The 17,644-nt window shown below is 52.1% G+C and overlaps 1 protein-coding gene across 1 annotated transcript in view; it reads left to right on the top strand.

The window, feature by feature from the left end:
* Nucleotides 1-8,143: 8,143 nt before the first annotated feature.
* LOC137421058 (protein kinase C and casein kinase substrate in neurons protein 2) overlaps nt 8,144-17,644 on the top strand; it is a 48,949-nt gene continuing 39,448 nt past the window's right edge. Inside the window, exon 1 of the mRNA XM_068106738.2 lies at nt 8,144-8,329. The gene's annotated coding sequence lies outside the window, so the exon portion shown is untranslated. The remainder of the gene's footprint in view (nt 8,330-17,644) is intronic.

Here is a 17,644-nt window from a genome sequence, read left to right as displayed (position 1 = left end):
CATTTGTGATTTCACGTAAAGTGTATTTGTGATTTCACGTAAATTGTATTTGTGATTTCACGTCAACTGTATTTGTGATTTCACGTAAACTGTATTTGTGATTTCACGTAAATTGTATTTGTGATTTCACGTAAACTGTATTTGTGATTTGACGTAAAGTGTATTTGTGATTTCACGTAAAGTGTATTTGTGATTTCACGTAAATTGTATTTGTGATTTCACGTCAACTGTATTTGTGATTTCACGTCGTGTATTTGTGATTTCATGTAAACTGTATTTATGATTTCACGTAAACTGTATTTATGATTTTACGTAAAGTGTGTTTGTGATTTCACGTAAACGGTATTTATTATTTCACAAAAAGTGTATTTGTGATTTCACGGAAACTGTATTTGTAATTTCACGTAAACTGTCTTTGTGATTTCACATGAAGTGTATTTGTGATTTCACGTAAACTGTATTTATGATTTCAAGTAAAGTGTATTTATGATTTCACGTAAAGTGTATTTGTGATTTCACGTAGTGTATTTGTGATTTCACGTAAAGTGTATTTGTGATTTCACGTAAACTGTATTTGTGATTTCACGTAAAGTGTATTTGTGATTTCACGTTAAGTGTATTTGTGATTTCACGTAAACTGCATTTATGATTTCACATAAAGTGTATTTATGATTTCACGTAAAGTGTATTTGTGATTTCACGTAAACTGTATTTGTGATTTCACGTAAACTGTATTTGTGATTTCACGTAAACTGTATTTGTGATTTCACATGAAGTGTATTTGTGATTTCACGTAAACTGTATTTATGATTTCAAGTAAAGTGTATTTATGATTTCACGTAAAGTGTATTTGTGATTTCACGGTGTATTTGTGATTTCACGTAAAGTGTATTTGTGATTTCACGTAAACTGTATTTGTGATTTCACGTAAAGTGTATTTGTGATTTCACGTTAAGTGTATTTGTGATTTCACGTAAACTGCATTTATGATTTCACATAAAGTGTATTTATGATTTCACGTAAAGTGTATTTGTGATTTCACGTAAACTGTATTTGTGATTTCACGTAAACTGTATTTGTGATTTCACGTGAACTGTATTTGTGATTTCACATGAACTGTATTTGTGATTTCACGTAAACTGTATTTGTGATTTCACGTAAACTGTATTTGTGATTTCACGTAAACTGTATTTGTGATTTCACGTAAACTGTATTTGTGATTTCACGTAAACTGTATTTGTGATTTCACGTAAACTGTATTTGTGATTTCACGTAAACTGTATTTGTGATTTCACGTAAACTGTATTTGTGATTTCACGTAAACTGTATTTGTGATTTCACGTAAACTGTTTTTGTGATTTCACGTAAAGTGTATTTATGATTTCACGTAAAGTGTATTTGTGATTTCTCGTAAACTGTATTTATGATTTCACAAAAAGTGTATTTGTGATTTCACGTAAACTGTATTTGTGATTTCACGTAAACTGTATTTGTGATTTCACGTAAACTGTATTTGTGATTTCACGTAAACTGTATTTGTGATTTCACGTAAACTGTTTTTGTGATTTCACGTAAAGTGTATTTATGATTTCACGTAAAGTGTATTTGTGATTTCACGTAAACTGTATTTATGATTTCACAAAAAGTGTATTTGTGATTTCACGTAAACTGTATTTGTGATTTCACGTGAACTGTATTTGTGATTTCACGTAAACTGTATTTGTGATTTCACGTAAACCGTTTTTGTGATTTCATGTAAAGTGTATTGATGATTTCACGTAAACTGCATTTATGATTTCACGTAAAGTGTATTTATAATTTCACGTAAAGTGTATTTGTGATTTCACATAAACTGCATTTATGATTTCACGCAAAGTGTATTTATGATTTCACATAAAGTGTATTTATGATTTCACGTAAACTCTATTTGTGATTTCACGTAAACTGTATTTGTGATTTCACGAAAAGTGTAATTGTGATTTCACATAAACTGTATTTATGATTTCATGTAAACTGCATTTATGATTTCACAAAAATTGTATTTGTGATTTCACGTAAAGTGTATTTATGATTTCACGTAAAGTGTATTTGTGATTTCACGTAAAGTCTATTTGTGATTTCACCTAAACTGTATCAATGATTTCATGTAACCTGTATTTGTGATTTCACAAAAAGTGTATTTGTGATTTCACGTAAACTGTATTTGTGATTGCATGTAAACTGTTTTTGTGATTTCACATAAACTGTATTTGTGATTACATGTAAACTGTTTTTCTGATTTCACGTAAACTGTATTTGTGATTACATGTTAACTGTTTGTGTGATTGCATGTAAGCTGTTTTTGTGATTTCACATAAACTGTATTTGTAATTACATGTAAACTGTTTTTGTGATTTCACATAAACTGTATTTGTGATTACATGTAAACTGTATTTGTGATTACATGTAAACTGTTTTTGTGATTTCACGTAAACTGTATTTGTGATTACATGTAAACTGTTTTTGTGATTTCATGTAAACTGTTTTTGTGATTTCACGTAAACTGCAACTACACTAACAAACGGTAATTTTGAAAGTCAGACCTCACTACCCATTGTTAATATTACCCCCAGCACCCCCAAATAGAGAAGTCAAACTTCGCCTTTGAAGCAAAGAGTAAGTGACCCGAAACATGAACACAAAACCATGACAATCCGACACGTAATGTCTCCAAACCGAGTCGTCCGAGCCGCCATGTCGAATGAATTACATTTTCAGGAGACAAGTGATTGGTGAAACTCACATATCATAATAATGATTTTTGTTGTTGGCGCCAAACTCTCCATAAGCCGTTCGTTCACAATGAGCAATCTGTGCATTCCATCCAAATATAACCTCAGATATTGGTCCCTACGGTGGGGACCTCACACTAGGCCTCGGCATGTTAGAGACCTGGGCCTTGTTCCAACTCAGATTTCTGTACAAATCTGTCAGGTTCTTCGATCGAGGGGGCTGATTATATCTGTGGGCCTCGAGGGACTAGGGGGCAGGAGGTCTATGGCGTCTAGGATGCCTAGAGGGTCTATGAAGTCTAGGGGCCTAGAGGATCTCAGGGGGCTTTGGGGGCTAGGGGATCTAGGGGGCCTAGGTGGTCTACTAGGCATATGGGGGTTGATGGGGCCAGGAGGTCTAGGTGGTCTAGGGGGTCTACGAGGTTTGGGGTGTCTGGGGAGCAGCGGATCTCGGGGGCCAGGGGGCCTAAGTGGTCTAGGGGGGCCTAGGAAGTCTAGGGGGGCATAGGGTGTCTAGGGGTCAGGGGATCTATGGGACCAGGAGGTCTAGGTGGTCTAGAGGCCGAGGGGGTCTAGGGGGGGCTTACGAGGTCTGGGGTGTCTGGGGGGCAGGGGGTCTCACGGGCCAGGGGGCCTAAGAGGTCTAGTGGGTATAGGGGCTGAGGGGGTCTACGGGCCTAGATGGTCTAGGAGGGCCTTGGGGGCTAGTGGGGCTAGGGGATCTAGGGGGCCTAGGGGTCTAGTAGGCCTAGGGGGTCGAGGGGGTCAAGGGGCCTAGGTGGTCTAGGGGAGCCTAGGGGGTCTAGGGGACCTAGAGGGTCAGGCCCGAACCTCGAAACTAAGACAGTGTTGTTATTTATAATCAAAACGGGTGAGGCTGCTCCAGGGGCTATTTGTGTTCCAGGACTATGGTTTTCAGGACAACACCATGTGGTTGTGACCCACTCCCTCATATTGAGATGGGAACGAACCGCAACGTGGTGAAATAACACCACTGTGGTTGTGATCCACTGTGTGTGCAGGAGGTGTACAGACATGCTGGGTGTGTGTGCTGCAGGTTTGCAGACATGCTGGGTGTATGTATGTGCTGTAGATGTGCAGGCATGCTGGGTGTGAGTGCAGTATGAGTGCAGACATGCTGGGTGTGTTTGGAGTATGTGTGCAGACATGCTGGTATGTGTGTGCAGTAGGAGTGCAGACATTCTGGTTGTGGGTGCAGTAGGAGTGCAGACATTCTGGTTGTGAGTGCAGTAGGAGTGCAGACATGCTGGGTGTGTGTGCTGTAGGTGTGCAGACATGCTGTATGTGTGTGCTGTAGGTGTGCAGACATGCTGGGGGTGTTTGGAGTATGAGTGCAGACGTGCTGGTATGTGTGTGCAGTCGGAGTGCAGACATGCTAGGTGTGTGTGTGTGTGTGTGTGTGCTGTAGGTGTGCAGACATGCTGGGTGTGTGTGCAGTAGATGTGCAGACATGCTGGTTGTGTGCAATAGGTGTGCAGACATGATGGTGTGTGTGCAGTCGGTGTGCGGGCGGAGCGTTACTGGGTGTCCATGATCGGTATTTACTGGAGATCGTAATGGACGAGAGACATTCCCCACCGGAGCCAAGAATGTGTCACGTGTTGGATATGTTATTACACAGACAGGAGGCATTGCAGGCATGTTCAGTCCGTGTTTGCTCCTTCAACGAACTCTCATTACGCTGTGCGAATAAAAACGTAAACTTCACAACATTCACCTCGTCAAAGTACGAACATTCCCCGTCAAAACGGAAGTCAAAGTTTCACTTGTCACCGGATTTATAAACACGGACTCAGAGCAACTGCGTCACGTGCTCGGACCGTCAGTCTATGGTGGAGAACGATCGTCACGTGCTCGGATCATCAGTCTCTGGTAATGAACAATCGTCACGTGCTCGGACCATCAGTCTATGGTGGTGAACAATCGTCACGTGCTCGGACCATCAGTCTATGGTGGTGAACAATCGTCACGTGCTCGGACCATCAGTCTATGGTGGAGAACGATCGTCACGTGCTCGGATCATCAGTCTATGGTGGTGAACAATCGTCACGTGCTCGGATCATCAGTCTATGGTGGTGAACAATCGTCACGTGCTCGGACCATCAGTCTATGGTGGTGAACAATCGTCACGTGCTCGGACCATCAGTCTATGGTGGAGAACGATCGTCACGTGCTCGGATCATCAGTCTATGGTGGAGAACGATCATCACGTGCTCGGACCTTCAGCCTATGGTGGAGAATTATTGTCACGTGCTCGGACCTTCAGCCTATAGTGGAGAACGATCGTCACGTGCTCGGACCTTCAGTCTATGGTGGAGAACGATCGTCACGTGCTCGGACCTTCAGTCTATGGTGGAGAACGATCGTCACGTGCTCGGACCTTCAGGCTTCAGTCTATGGTGGAGAACGATCGTCACGTGCTCGGACCTTCAGCCTATGGTGGAGAACGATCGTCACGTGCTCGGACCTTCAGCCTATGGTGGAGAATTATCGTCACGTGCTCGGATCTTCAGCCTATAGTGGAGAACGATCGTCACGTGCTCGGACCTTCAGTATATGGTGGAGAACGATCGTCACGTGCTCGGACCTTCAGTCTATGGTGGAGAACGATCGTCACGTGCTCGGACCATCAGTCTATGGTGGTGAACGATCATCACGTGCTCGGACCTTCAGTCTACCCAGAATCAGGACAGAAGCCCATGAGGTACTGGTAGATCATCAATATCATGGATGAGTGAAGGTTAGTGGAAGATCTCAATTTCCTATCTATTTGGATCCAAAGTCCCGGCAGGATGAAGAGCGAGCTGACGGCAGGTGGAGGAGCTAGCTGACGGCAGGTGGAGGAGCTAGCTGACGGCAGGTGGAGGAGCTCACTGACGGCAGGTGGAGGAGCTAGCTGACGGTAGGTGGAGGAGCGAGATGACGGCAGGTGGAGGAGCGAGCTGACGGCAGGTGGAGGAGCGAGCTGACGGCAGGTGGAGGAGCGAGCTGACGGCAGGTGGAGGAGCGAGCTGACGGCAGGTGGAGGAGCGAGCTGATGGCAGGTGGAGGAGCTAGCTTACGGCAGGTGGAGGAGCGAGCTGACGGCAAGTGGAGGAGCTAGCTTACGGCAGGTGGAGGAGCGAGCTGACAGCAGGTGGAGGAGCGAGCTGACGGCAGGTGGAGGAGCGAGCTGACGGCAGGTGGAGGAGCTAGCTTACGGCAGGTGGAGGAGCGAGCTGACGGCAAGTGGAGGAGCTAGCTTACGGCAGGTGGAGGAGTGAGCTGACAGCAGGTGGAGGAGCGAGCTGACGGCAGGTGGATGAGCCAGCTCACGGTAGGTGGAGGAACTAGCTGATGGCAGGTAGAGGAGCAAGCTGACGGCAGGTGGAGGAGCGAGCTGACGGCAGGTGGAGGAACTAGCTGACGGCAGGTAGAGGAGCAAGCTGACGGCAGGTGGAGGAGAGAGCTGACGGCAGGTGGAGGAACTAGCTGACGGCAGGTAGAGGAGCAAGCTGACGGCAGGTGGAGGAGCGAGCTGACGGCAGGTGGAGGAACTAGCTGACGGCAGGTAGAGGAGCAAGCTGACGGCAGGTGGAGGAGAGAGCTGACGGCAGGTGGAGGAACTAGCTGACGGCAGGTAGAGGAGCAAGCTGACGGCAGGTGGAGGAGCGAGCTGACGGCAGGTGGAGGAACTAGCTGACGGCAGGTAGAGGAGCAAGCTGACGGCAGGTGGAGGAGCCAGCTGACGGCAGGTCGAGGAACTAGCTGACGGCAGGTGGAGGAGCAAGCTGACGGCAGGTGGAGGAGCGAGCTGACGGCAGGTGGAGGAACTAGCTGATGGCAGGTAGAGGAGCAAGCTGACGGCAGGTGGACGAGCGAGCTGACGGCAGGTGGAGGAGCGAGCTGACGGCAGGTGGAGGAGCGAGCTGACGGCAGTTGGAGGAGCGAGCTGACGGCAGGTGGAGGAGCGAGCTGACGGCAGGTGGAGTAGCGAGCTGACGGCAGGTGGGGGAGCGAGCTGACGACAGGTGGAGGAGCGAGCTGAAGGCAGGTGGGGGAGCGAGCTGACGGCAGGTGGAGGAGCTATCTGAAGGCAGGTGGGGGAGCGAGCTGACGTCAGGTGGAGGAGCTATCTGAAGGCAGGTGGGGGAGCGAGTTGACGCAGGTGGAGGAGCGAGCTGACGACAGGTGGAGGAGCGAGCTGACAGCAGGTGGAGGAGCGAGCTGACGGCAGGTGGAGGAGCGAGCTGAGGGCAGGTGGAGGAGCGAGCTGACGGCAGGTGGAGGAGCGAGCTGACGGCAGGTGGAGGAGCGAGCTGACGGCAGGTGGAAGAGCGAGCTGACGGCAGGTGGAGGAGCGAGCTGACGGAAGGTGGTGATTTGAGTGATATGTGGTGATTTGAGTATTTGTGTAGATTGTTAATTGTATATGGGTGTATACGAGTGGTTGGGAGTGTGGTAGTTGTATATGAGTAAAAGTGGTGTGTGTTAGATGTATATGAGTGTGTATGAGTGGTTGGGAATGTTTTAGATGTATATGAGTGCTTTGGAGTGTTTTAGTTGTATACGAGTGAAAGTGGAATGTATTAGATGTATATGAGTGTGTATGATTAGTTGGGACTGTATTAGTTGTGTATGAGTGGTTGGGAGTGTGTTAGATATATATGAGTGTGTATGAGTGGTTGGGAGTGTTTTAGTTGTATATGAGTGAAAGTGGAGTGTGTTAGATGTATATGAGTATGTATGGGTGGTTGGGAGTGTGTTAGATGTATATGAGTGTGTCTGAGTGATTGGGAGTGTGTTAGATGTATATGAGTGTGTATGAGTGGTTGGGAGTGTGTCAGATGTATATGAGTGTGTATGAGTGGTTGGGAGTGTGTTAGATGTATATGAGTGTGTATGAGTGGTTGGGAGTGTGTCAGATGTATATGAGTGTGTATGAGTGGTTGGGAGTGTTTTAGTTGTATATGAGTGAAAGTGGAGTGTGTTAGATGTATATGAGTATGTATGAGTGGTTGGGAGTGTGTTAGATGTATATGAGTATGTATGGGTGGTTGGGAGTGTGTTAGATGTATATGAGTGTGTCTGAGTGGTTGGGAGTGTGTTAGATGTATATGAGTGTGTATGATCGGTTGGGAGTGTGTCAGATGTATATGAGTGTGTATGAGTGGTTGGGAGTGTGTCAGATGTATATGAGTGTGTATGAGTGTTTGGGAGTGTGTCAGATGTCGATGACGATATGAGTGTTTGGGAATGTATTTGACATGTTTCGCGCAGATTTCCCTGTGTAGGGGGCGGAGACGTGTGAAAAATGATGAGGGGGCGGGGACATGCAATCATTGCGAGGGGGAGGAGCCAGTGCGATTTTTGGGGTGGGGAGGGAGGAGGGGCTCAGAACTCAGATGGGAGCATTAAGCATTTCCGACCCAGGAAGCAGACGCGTCTTGGTATCGGGCGAGGCTCGTTCGGCTCGTAGCGGGACCAGAGTGCGAGTTGTCTTTGCGTGAGACAAGGTCCGTCCGGACGGTGACGCAGAGAGTTTAGTCGACGACGCGGTAAGTGAGCCCAACGTAATGCGGCCTTCGGTTCTAACGGACTTCTCAAGTCGCAGTTTTACGCCATTTCTGTTTGTGATGCAATCTAAGGTGTCCTCATGATTGGAGTGTTTTATTTCTTTATATATCTGTGTACTTGTACATCCGGCATGCATTTATTTATTTACAATATAACGTGGGTCGTGTAGAGCAAAGATCTTTAGAACTTGGTGTAGTGTCTGCGCCGTTTCCCCTCGGCCTGTCCCTCGTTGCTCCTCGGCCTGTCCGTCGTTGCTCCTCGGCCTGTCCCTCGTTGCTCCTCGGCCTGTCCGTCGTTGCTCTCGGCCTGTCCGTCGTTGCTCCTCGGCCTGTCCGTCGTTGCTCCTCGGCCTGTCCGTCGTTGCTCCTCGGCCTGTCCCTCGTTGCTCCTCGGCCTGTCCCTCGTTGCTCCTCGGCCTGTTCCTCGTTGCTCCTCGGCCTGTCCCTCGTTGCTCCTCGGCCTGTCCCTCGTTGCTCCTCGGCCTGTCCCTCGTTGCTCCTCGACCTGTTCCTCGTTGCTCCTCGGCGTTGCCCCTCAGCCTGCTCCTCCTCGTTGCCTCTCGTTGCTTCTCGTCGTCGCCCCGCGTCGTTGCCCCCTCGCCGTTGCCCCGCGTCGTTTCCCCTCGCCGTTGCCCCTCGTCGTTGCCCCTCACCGTTTACCCTCGTCGTTGCCCCTCACCGTTTACCCTCGTCGTTGCCCCTCACCGTTTATCCTCGTCGTTGCCCCTCACCGTTTACCCTCGTCGTTGTCTCCTCACCGTTTACCCTCGGCGTTGCCCCGCGTCGTTGTCCCTCGCCGTTGCCCTGCGTCGTTGTCCCTCGCCGTTGTCCCTCGCCGTTGTCCCTCGCCGTTGTCCCCTCGCCGTTGTCCCTCGCCGTTGTCCCTCGCCGTTGTCCCTCGCCGTTGTCCCGCGCCGTTGTCCCGCGCCGTTGTCCCGCGCCGTTGTCCCGCGCCGTTGTCCCGCGCCGTTGTCCCGCGCCGTTGTCCCGCGCCGTTGTCCCGCGCCGTTGTCCCGCGCCGTTGTCCCGCGCCGTTGTCCCGCGCCGTTTGTCCCGCGCCGTTGTCCCGCGCCGTTTCCCCGCGCCATTTTCTTCCTCTTGCCCCTCGGCCTTTTCTTCCTCTTTGCCCCTCGTTGCTTCTCGTCGTTGCCCGTCGCCGTCGCCCTCAGCGTCGCCCCTCGTGCGTCGCCCCTCGTGCGTCGCCCCTCGGCGTCGCCCCTCGTGCGTCGCCCCTCGTGCGTCGCCCCTCGTGCGTCGCCCCTCGGCGTCGCCCCTCGGCGTCGCCCCTCGTGCGTCGCCCCTCGGCGTCGCCCGGCTGGGCGGTGCGTCGCCCCTCGTGCGTGGTGCGTCGCCCCTCGTGCGTGGTGCGTCGCCCCTCGTGCGTGGTGCGTCGCCCTCGTGCGTGGTGCGTCGCCCCTCGTGCGTGGTGCGTCGCCCCTCGTGCGTGGTGCGTCGCCCCTCGTGCGTGGTGCGTCGCCCCCTCGTGCGTGGTGCGTCGCCCCTCGTGCGTGGTGCGTCGCCCCTCGTGCGTGGTGCGTCGCCCCTCGTGCGTGGTGCGTCTCCCGGCTAGGCGGTGCGTCTCCCGGCTGGGCGGTGCGTCGCCCGGCTGGGTGGGGCGGCGCGTCGCCCTGCTGGATGGGGCGGCGCGTCGCCCTGCTGGGTGGGGCGCGCGTCGCCCTGCTGGGTGGGGGCGGCGCGTCGCCCTGCTGGTGGGGGCGGCGCGTCGCCCCTGCTGGGTGGGGCGGCGCGTCGCCCTGCTGGTTGGGGCGGCGCGTCGCCCTGCTGGTGGGGCGGCGCGTCGCCCTGCTGGGTGGGGGCGGCGCGTCGCCCTGCTGGGTGGGGCGTCGCGTCGCACTGCCGGGTGGGGCGTCGCCCGGCTGGGTGGTGCTTCCCAGTCTGAAAGTGCATCCGTACCCTCTCCATTCGTACCGAAAGAGATTTTGTGGAATGAAGAACAAGTCGCGTTGATGAAGGTTGCTGTCGATTTTGTGCCTTTCTGATGGATCTTCTCCATCGTGGAGGTGAAGATGCCATAAGGGGAACGGGGTTTGGGTGCGGGGGCCGGTGATTGGCATCGTGGATGGCCTAATCTCAAGGTGTGCACGGGGTTTGGGTGCGGGGCAGGTGATTGGCATCAGTGGACGGCCTAATCTCAAGGTGTCGGTCGTCGAGGGTAGTCTGACTGTAACTGTTCTCCGAAGGTGCACGTTTCATCACCAGGTGAGTCGACGCCTCCACACGGATCTGTGATGCTGAAGTCCCTGGAGCACGATCGTCATCCTGTCGCCAGGTGTTCTCGTACGATCACGTCTCCAGGTGTCACATTTTCAAATTGAAAACGGCAATATAAAACTTGTTCCAGACCAGAGTTCAGATAACCAGAATATAAAACCAGAGTTCAATTTGAAAGCAATTTAATCCACAAACTTCCGCATCCAAGGAATGTCTCCTTCTGGACAAACTCACCGCCTTCATCTGTGGGCTCACCCCTAACCCCCACTCCCGCCCACTAATCCGTCGTCGTATCACCTACCCACCCACTGTGCAAACCTCACCCCCCTCCCCCCACCCCATTCGTGCAAACCTCATCCCCCCCCCCACTCCACCTGTGCAAACCTCACCCCCCCCCCACCCATTCGTGCAAACTTTACCCCCCCCCCCCCACCCGACCTGTGCAAACTTCACTCCCCCCTCCTCCCCACCCCATTCGTGCAAACCTCACCCCCCCACCCATTCGTGCTGATCTCACCCCCCCCCACCCCATTCATGCAAACTTTACCCCCCACCCCACCTGTGTAAACTTCACACCCCCCCACCCCACATGTGTAAACTTCTCCCCCCCTCCTCCAGCCCATTCGTGCAAACTTCACCCCCCACCCCCTCCCCATCCGTGCAAACCTCACCCCCACCCCCTCCCCATCCGTGCAAACCTCACCCCACCCCCTCCCCAATCCGTGCAAACCTCACCCCCACCCCCCTCCCCGTCCGTGCAAACCTCACCCTCACCCCCTCCCCGTCCGTGCAAACCTCACCCCCACCCCCTCCCCATCTGTGCAAACCTCACCCCCACCCCATCCCCATCCGTGCAAACCTCACCCCCACCCCCTCCCCGTCCGTGCAAACCTCACCCTCACCCCCTCCCCGTCCATGCAAACCTCACCCTCACCCCCTCCCCATCCGTGCAAACCTCAACCCCACCCCCTCCCCATCCGTGCAAACCTCACCCCCACCCCCACCCCATCCCCATCCGTGCAAACCTCACCCCACCCCCTCCCCATCCGTGCAAACCTCACCCCCACCCCCTCCCCATCTGTGCAAACCTCACCCCCACCCCATCCCCATCCATGCAAACCTCACCCCACCCCCTCCCCATCCGTGCAAACCTCACCCCCCACCCCCTCCCCATCCGTGCAAACCTCACCCCACCCCCTCCCCATCCATGCAAACCTCACCCCCACCCCCTCCCCATCCGTGCAAACCTCACCCCCACTCCATCCATGCAAACCTCACCCCCACCCCCTCCCGATCCATGCAAACCTCCCTCCCCATCTCTCTATTTGTTGTTACTATTATTGGCAGACAATGGACCATATTCCTAAACTAACACAGTGCCGGTGTATTATTACCCTTGCCAGAGGAGAGGATATTGCATTTGAGTCCGTTTGTTTGTCTGTTTGTTACTTGCCGGAAAAGATTCCAGCAAGTATGTTTTTTTTTTTTTGTTTGTTTTTGTATAATGAATCGAGGCTCGTGAAAGAGCTAACATTTATTTCACAAACAAATCAACCAGACAAACAAAATATACAAAAAGAGGGAGCGGAAGACAAGATGGGGAGAGAAGGTGAAGCACACAACCACAACATTTGAGAGCAGGGAGAAGTGTGGGAGGGAGAGGGCTTGGGGGCAGGAGGCGTGGGAAGGGTGGGAGAAGTATAAAACACAAGGGGACCCAAATTAGCGGGGGTAGAAAAGATCAAGGTTTTGGATGGGGGAGGATAAGAGATGGTGGTGAACAGCTGTTTTAAAGACCTGGAGGGTGGAGTGGGATTGAAGAGAGTGAGGGAGTTTGTTCCAGAGGTGGGAGAAAAGAGGAATGAAGGAGTGAAGGTGAGCAGAAAGTCTTGATTTTGGCAGTTTAACCATAAGAGGGTTGCAGGCAGATCTTGTGCGACCTGTAGGAATATTTGGGGGACAGAGCCCAGAGAGGGCTGGGGGGGGGCAAGGCCAGAGAGGAGTCGGTAGAAGACGGAAAGACCACCAACCTGCCTGCGGTGAGTGAGTGAAAGGCCCTTGGAGTTAGCTTCATCGCGGGAGATTCCAATGATTCTGAACGCTTTGGTTTCAACAGCGTGAAGACGGGCTAGGTGTGAGGCAGGAGCACCAGACCAGAGGGGAGAGCAGTATTCCATAGAGCTGTGGATGAAAGCCTTGTATGTGGTGAGGAGCTCAGGTGTGCCAAGGAAGGACTTCGCACGACGGAGGATGCCCAGTCGGCGACTGGCTTTGGAGGCCAGATTTGAAATGTGGTTTTCCCAGGAAAGATCATGGCAAATAGTGAGACCCAAAAGCTTGAGTGACAGAACTTCTTGGAGAGGATTATTCAGAAAGTGGATGGGAGGGTTTTCCAGTCGGTCTTTTTGAAGAGTGTGAGATTTATCAGCATTGAAAGACATGTTCCATTTGTTTGCCCAGTCTGTGATTTTGTCCAGGTCTGCAGAGAGTGAGGAGGCTGCAGACTGCCGATCTGAGGGATGAGGAATGGAGCGACAGAGAGTATAGTAGAGTCGTCAGCAAAGAGATAGAGAGGATTTTCAAGAGAGTCAGAGAGATCATTGATGAAGACCAGAAAAAGCACAGAGCCCAGAACACTACCTTGGGGAACTCCAGCCTGAACAGGAAGAGGAGATGAGAGAAACCCATTCAGGGCCACACGTTGACTACGACCATAGAGGAAGTCCGCCAGCCATGCGTGGAGATTTCCATGGATACCAAAGGAGGAGAGTTTGGTGAGCAGAGCAGGGTGCCAGACCGTATCGAAGGCACGTGAAATGTCAAGGGAGACGGCTCTAATTTCCTGTTTGGCGGTGAGGACCTCCATCCATTGTTGAGAAAGCAGAAGCAGCATGTCCAGAGTAGAGTGACCAGGTCTGAAACCAAATTGATGATCAGAGATCAAGCCATTGGAGAAGAGGAAAGATTTCATATCTGAAGCAATAATGGATTCCATGACTTTGCTGATAATTGGGAGAAGGCTGATTGGTCTGTAGTTGCTGGGATCTGTTTTTGCACCTTTTTTGTGCAAAGCGGTGATGTTGGCTGATTTCCAAGCAGATGGCAGATGACCTTGAGCAAAAGAGAGGGTGAAGATAACAGAAAGAGGGAGTGAAAGAGCGGAAGCACATGATTTTAGGACCCGTGGGCTGATGCCGTCAGGACCAGTTGCAGAATCAGAATCAGAGTCGAGGGTTGACAGAAACTTTTCCACCTTGTCAGGAGGAAAGGACACAGAGTCCAGGAGCAGCTGGGTACGACTGGGTACGGTGGGTACAGAGAGGGATGGGTTTGGGACACAAGATTTAGAGGCAAACACAGAGTTGAGGCATTCAGCTTTTTCACGTGCGGAGTCAGCCGTTAAGCCGTTTGAGGTGAGGGAGGGGATGGAGGTGGAACAAACACCAGAAACAGATTTGACCAGACGCCACCAGGATTTGGAAGAGGGAGACAGATAAGAGAGTTCGGTCTTGAGAACGGTGAGATATTGTTTCCTGGCTCTCCTGAGGGTGGACACACACTTGTTTCGGGCTTTGTGAAAGGAAATGAGATTTCCTTCCGTTGGATTTGCTTTCCAGGAGACGAAAGCAAGTTGTTTCAGGGCAACAGCCTCACCACAAGATTCTGTGTACCATGGACGGGAGGAAGGGTATGACAACTGAAGACGAGATGGGATAAATCTGTGCATGAGAGAGAGCAATTTACTTTGAAAGAATTCCCAGGATGAGTTGATGTCAGAGGCGGTAGAGATGGGAGACCAGTCCAGATGATTGATGGCTGCTTGAAGACCGTGCCAGTTGGCCTGATTGAAATGCCAGACTCGTAGACGCTGAGGAGGCTCTCTGAGAATGGTCAGAGAGATGTCCACTTTGACAAGCACATGATCAGATGAGCCGATTGGAGCAGAAGAAGAGCAGCAGACATTTTCAGGGAAGTTTGTCATAACCAAATCCAGAAGAGAACATGCTCCGTTGACTGAGATCCGGGTCGGGAAATTGACAGATTGTGTCAGTCCCAGTGAGTCGCAGAAGTCCTTTGCTGAAGAGCCATGGCTGGTGAGAGAGGTACCCACACCCAGCCAACTGGCATGGTGACAATTGAAATCGCCACATATGAGGAAGAGAGAGTTGGGATGGGTAGATAGAAGTTGGTCCATATTATCAGACAGCGAGATGTAGATGGAGTCATCGCTGTTTGGTGGACGGTACAACACACATATTTGTCTGTCTGTTGTTGGTTTGTCTGTCTGTCTGTTTGTTACTTGCCGGAAAATATTCCGGCAAGTATGTTGGTTTGTCTGTCTGTCTGTTTGTTACTTGCTGGAAAAGATTCCGGCAAGTATGTTGGTTTGTCTGTCTGTTTGTTACTTGCCAGAAAAGATTCCGGCAAGTATGTTGTTTTGTCTGTCTGTTTGTCTCTGTCTGTGCGCAGCACTACATGTACACCATTGCACGTGGAATCGCCAAACTTTGAACACGTCTTGCCCTGGAATAGACTGTGCCCAATTTTTAACTCTCTCGGCCCAAGGCCTCCATTATGACGTCATAATTTGATACTTCGACAAGTCCAAAACTTCATCCAATCAAGATGCAATTTATTGAGCGCCATGTCGGCATAAACTGGTGGAGAAAAAAAAAAAATGATGTCATTGGTCACGTGGTTCGGCCACCATCTTGGAAAAACCGAAAAACTTTGCATCTCTATATCTCCAAAAGCGCTGAATATAAAAAATTGAGACATGGCTCATTGTAAAGAACTCTCCATGGGGAATAAAATATGTTAATGATGGTCATTGGTGCCTCCATTATGACGTCATAATTCGACAATTACAAAACTTCATCCGATCAAGATGAAATTTCTTGAGCATAATCTAGGAATAAATTGGTTTAGAAAAAAAAAAAAAGATGACCATCGGTAACGTGGTTCGGCCGCCATATTTGTTTTAACACAAAACCCTTAAAAACCACTGAAAATACACCCTGGCGAGGGTTTGCAATATCTGATTGCTCTTTTTCTTGTTATTATTATTATTATTATTATTGTTATTAGTATCATCATCATCGGTGGGCTGGTTTGGCGGGTCTTCATTAATGGGCTAGTCGCGCACCTTTTTGATGTCATTGCGTGGTTGACGATCAACTCAAAACATGACCAATAGATCTTCTTGTTTTTGCTTATGGAAGGATGAAGTTGAAGTCTCACTTGGATGTTCCGGTGATCTAGACATCCATGCTTGGGTGGTATTTATAGGAATCTATAAGTAAGGGTTTTGTGTTATTTAGCGGCAGCTATGGTAGTTGCATTTCGAGACAACAATCCCCAATACCACATGCCTACCATGCATGTCTGGGTGCTTGTATGGTGTCCCCTGCCATGCATGTCAGGGTGCTTGTATGGTGTCCCCTGCCATGCATGTCTGGGTGCTTGTATGGTGTCCCCTGCCATGCATGTCAGGGTGCTTGTACGGTGTCCCCTGCCATGCACGTCAGGGTGCTTGTACGGTGTCCCCTGCCATGCACGTCAGGGTGCTTGCACGGTGTCCCCTGTCATGCACGTCAGGGTGCTTGCACGTTGTCCCCTGCCATGCACGTCAGGGTGCTTGCACGGTGTCCCCTGCCATGCACGTCAGGGTGCTTGCACGGTGTCCCCTGCCATGCACGTCAGGGTGCTTGCACGGTGTCCCCTGCCATGCACGTCAGGGTGCTTGCAGGGTGTCCCCTGCCATGCACGTCAGGGTGCTTGCACGGTGTCCCCTGCCATGCACGTCAGGGTGCTTGCACGGTGTCCCCTGCCATGCACGTCGGGGTGCTTGCACGGTGTCCCCTGCCATGCACGTCGGGGTGCTTGCACGGTGTCCCCTGCCATGCACGTCGGGGTGCTTGCACGGTGTCCCCTGCCATGCACGTCGGGGTGCTTGCACGGTGTCCCCTGTCATGCACGTCGGGGTGCTTGCACGGTGTCCCCTGCCATGCACGTCGGGGTGCTTGCACGGTGTCCCCTGCCATGCACGTCGGGGTGCTTGCACGGTGTCCCCTGCCATGCACGTCGGGGTGCTTGCACGGTGTCCCCTGCCATGCACGTCGGGGTGCTTGCACGGTGTCCCCTGCCATGCACGTCGGGGTGCTTGCACGGTGTCCCCTGCCATGCACGTCGGGGTGCTTGCACGGTGTCCCCTGCCATGCACGTCGGGGTGCTTGCACGGTGTCCCCTGCCATGCACGTCGGGGTGCTTGCACGGTGTCCCCTGCCATGCACGTCGGGGTGCTTGCACGGTGTCCCCTGCCATGCACGTCGGGGTGCTTGCACGGTGTCCCCTGCCATGCACGTCGGGGTGCTTGCACGGTGTCCCCTGCCATGCACGTCGGGGTGCTTGCACGGTGTCCCCTGCCATGCACGTCGGGGTGCTTGCACGGTGTCCCCTGCCATGCACGTCGGGGTGCTTGCACGGTGTCCCCTGCCATGCACGTCGGGGTGCTTGCACGGTGTCCCCTGCCATGCACGTCGGGGTGCTTGCACGGTGTCCCCTGCCATGCACGTCGGGGTGCTTGCACGGTGTCCCCTGCCATGCACGTCGGGGTGCTTGCACGGTGTCCCCTGCCATGCACGTCGGGGTGCTTGCACGGTGTCCCCTGCCATGCACGTCGGGGTGCTTGCACGGTGTCCCCTGCCATGCACGTCGGGGTGCTTGCACGGTGTCCCCTGCCATGCACGTCGGGGTGCTTGCACGGTGTCCCCTGCCATGCACGTCGGGGTGCTTGCACGGTGTCCCCTGCCATGCACGTCGGGGTGCTTGCACGGTGTCCCCTGCCATGCACGTCGGGGTGCTTGCACGGTGTCCCCTGCCATGCACGTCGGGGTGCTTGCACGGTGTCCCCTGCCATGCACGTCGGGGTGCTTGCACGGTGTCCCCTGCCATGCACGTCGGGGTGCTTGCACGGTGTCCCCTGCCATGCACGATTGCACGTCAGGGTGCTTGTATGGTGTCCATGTCGGCCGGGTGGTGGGTCCAAGTCGGCCGGGTGGTGGG

Source organism: Myxine glutinosa, chromosome 1, assembly GCF_964187855.1.
Source record: "Myxine glutinosa chromosome 1, kmMyxGlut1.1, whole genome shotgun sequence".
NCBI lineage: Eukaryota > Metazoa > Chordata > Myxini > Myxiniformes > Myxinidae > Myxine > Myxine glutinosa.
The sequence above is the reverse complement of the archived record's forward strand: the minus strand, read 5'-3'. Positions and strand labels throughout refer to the sequence as shown.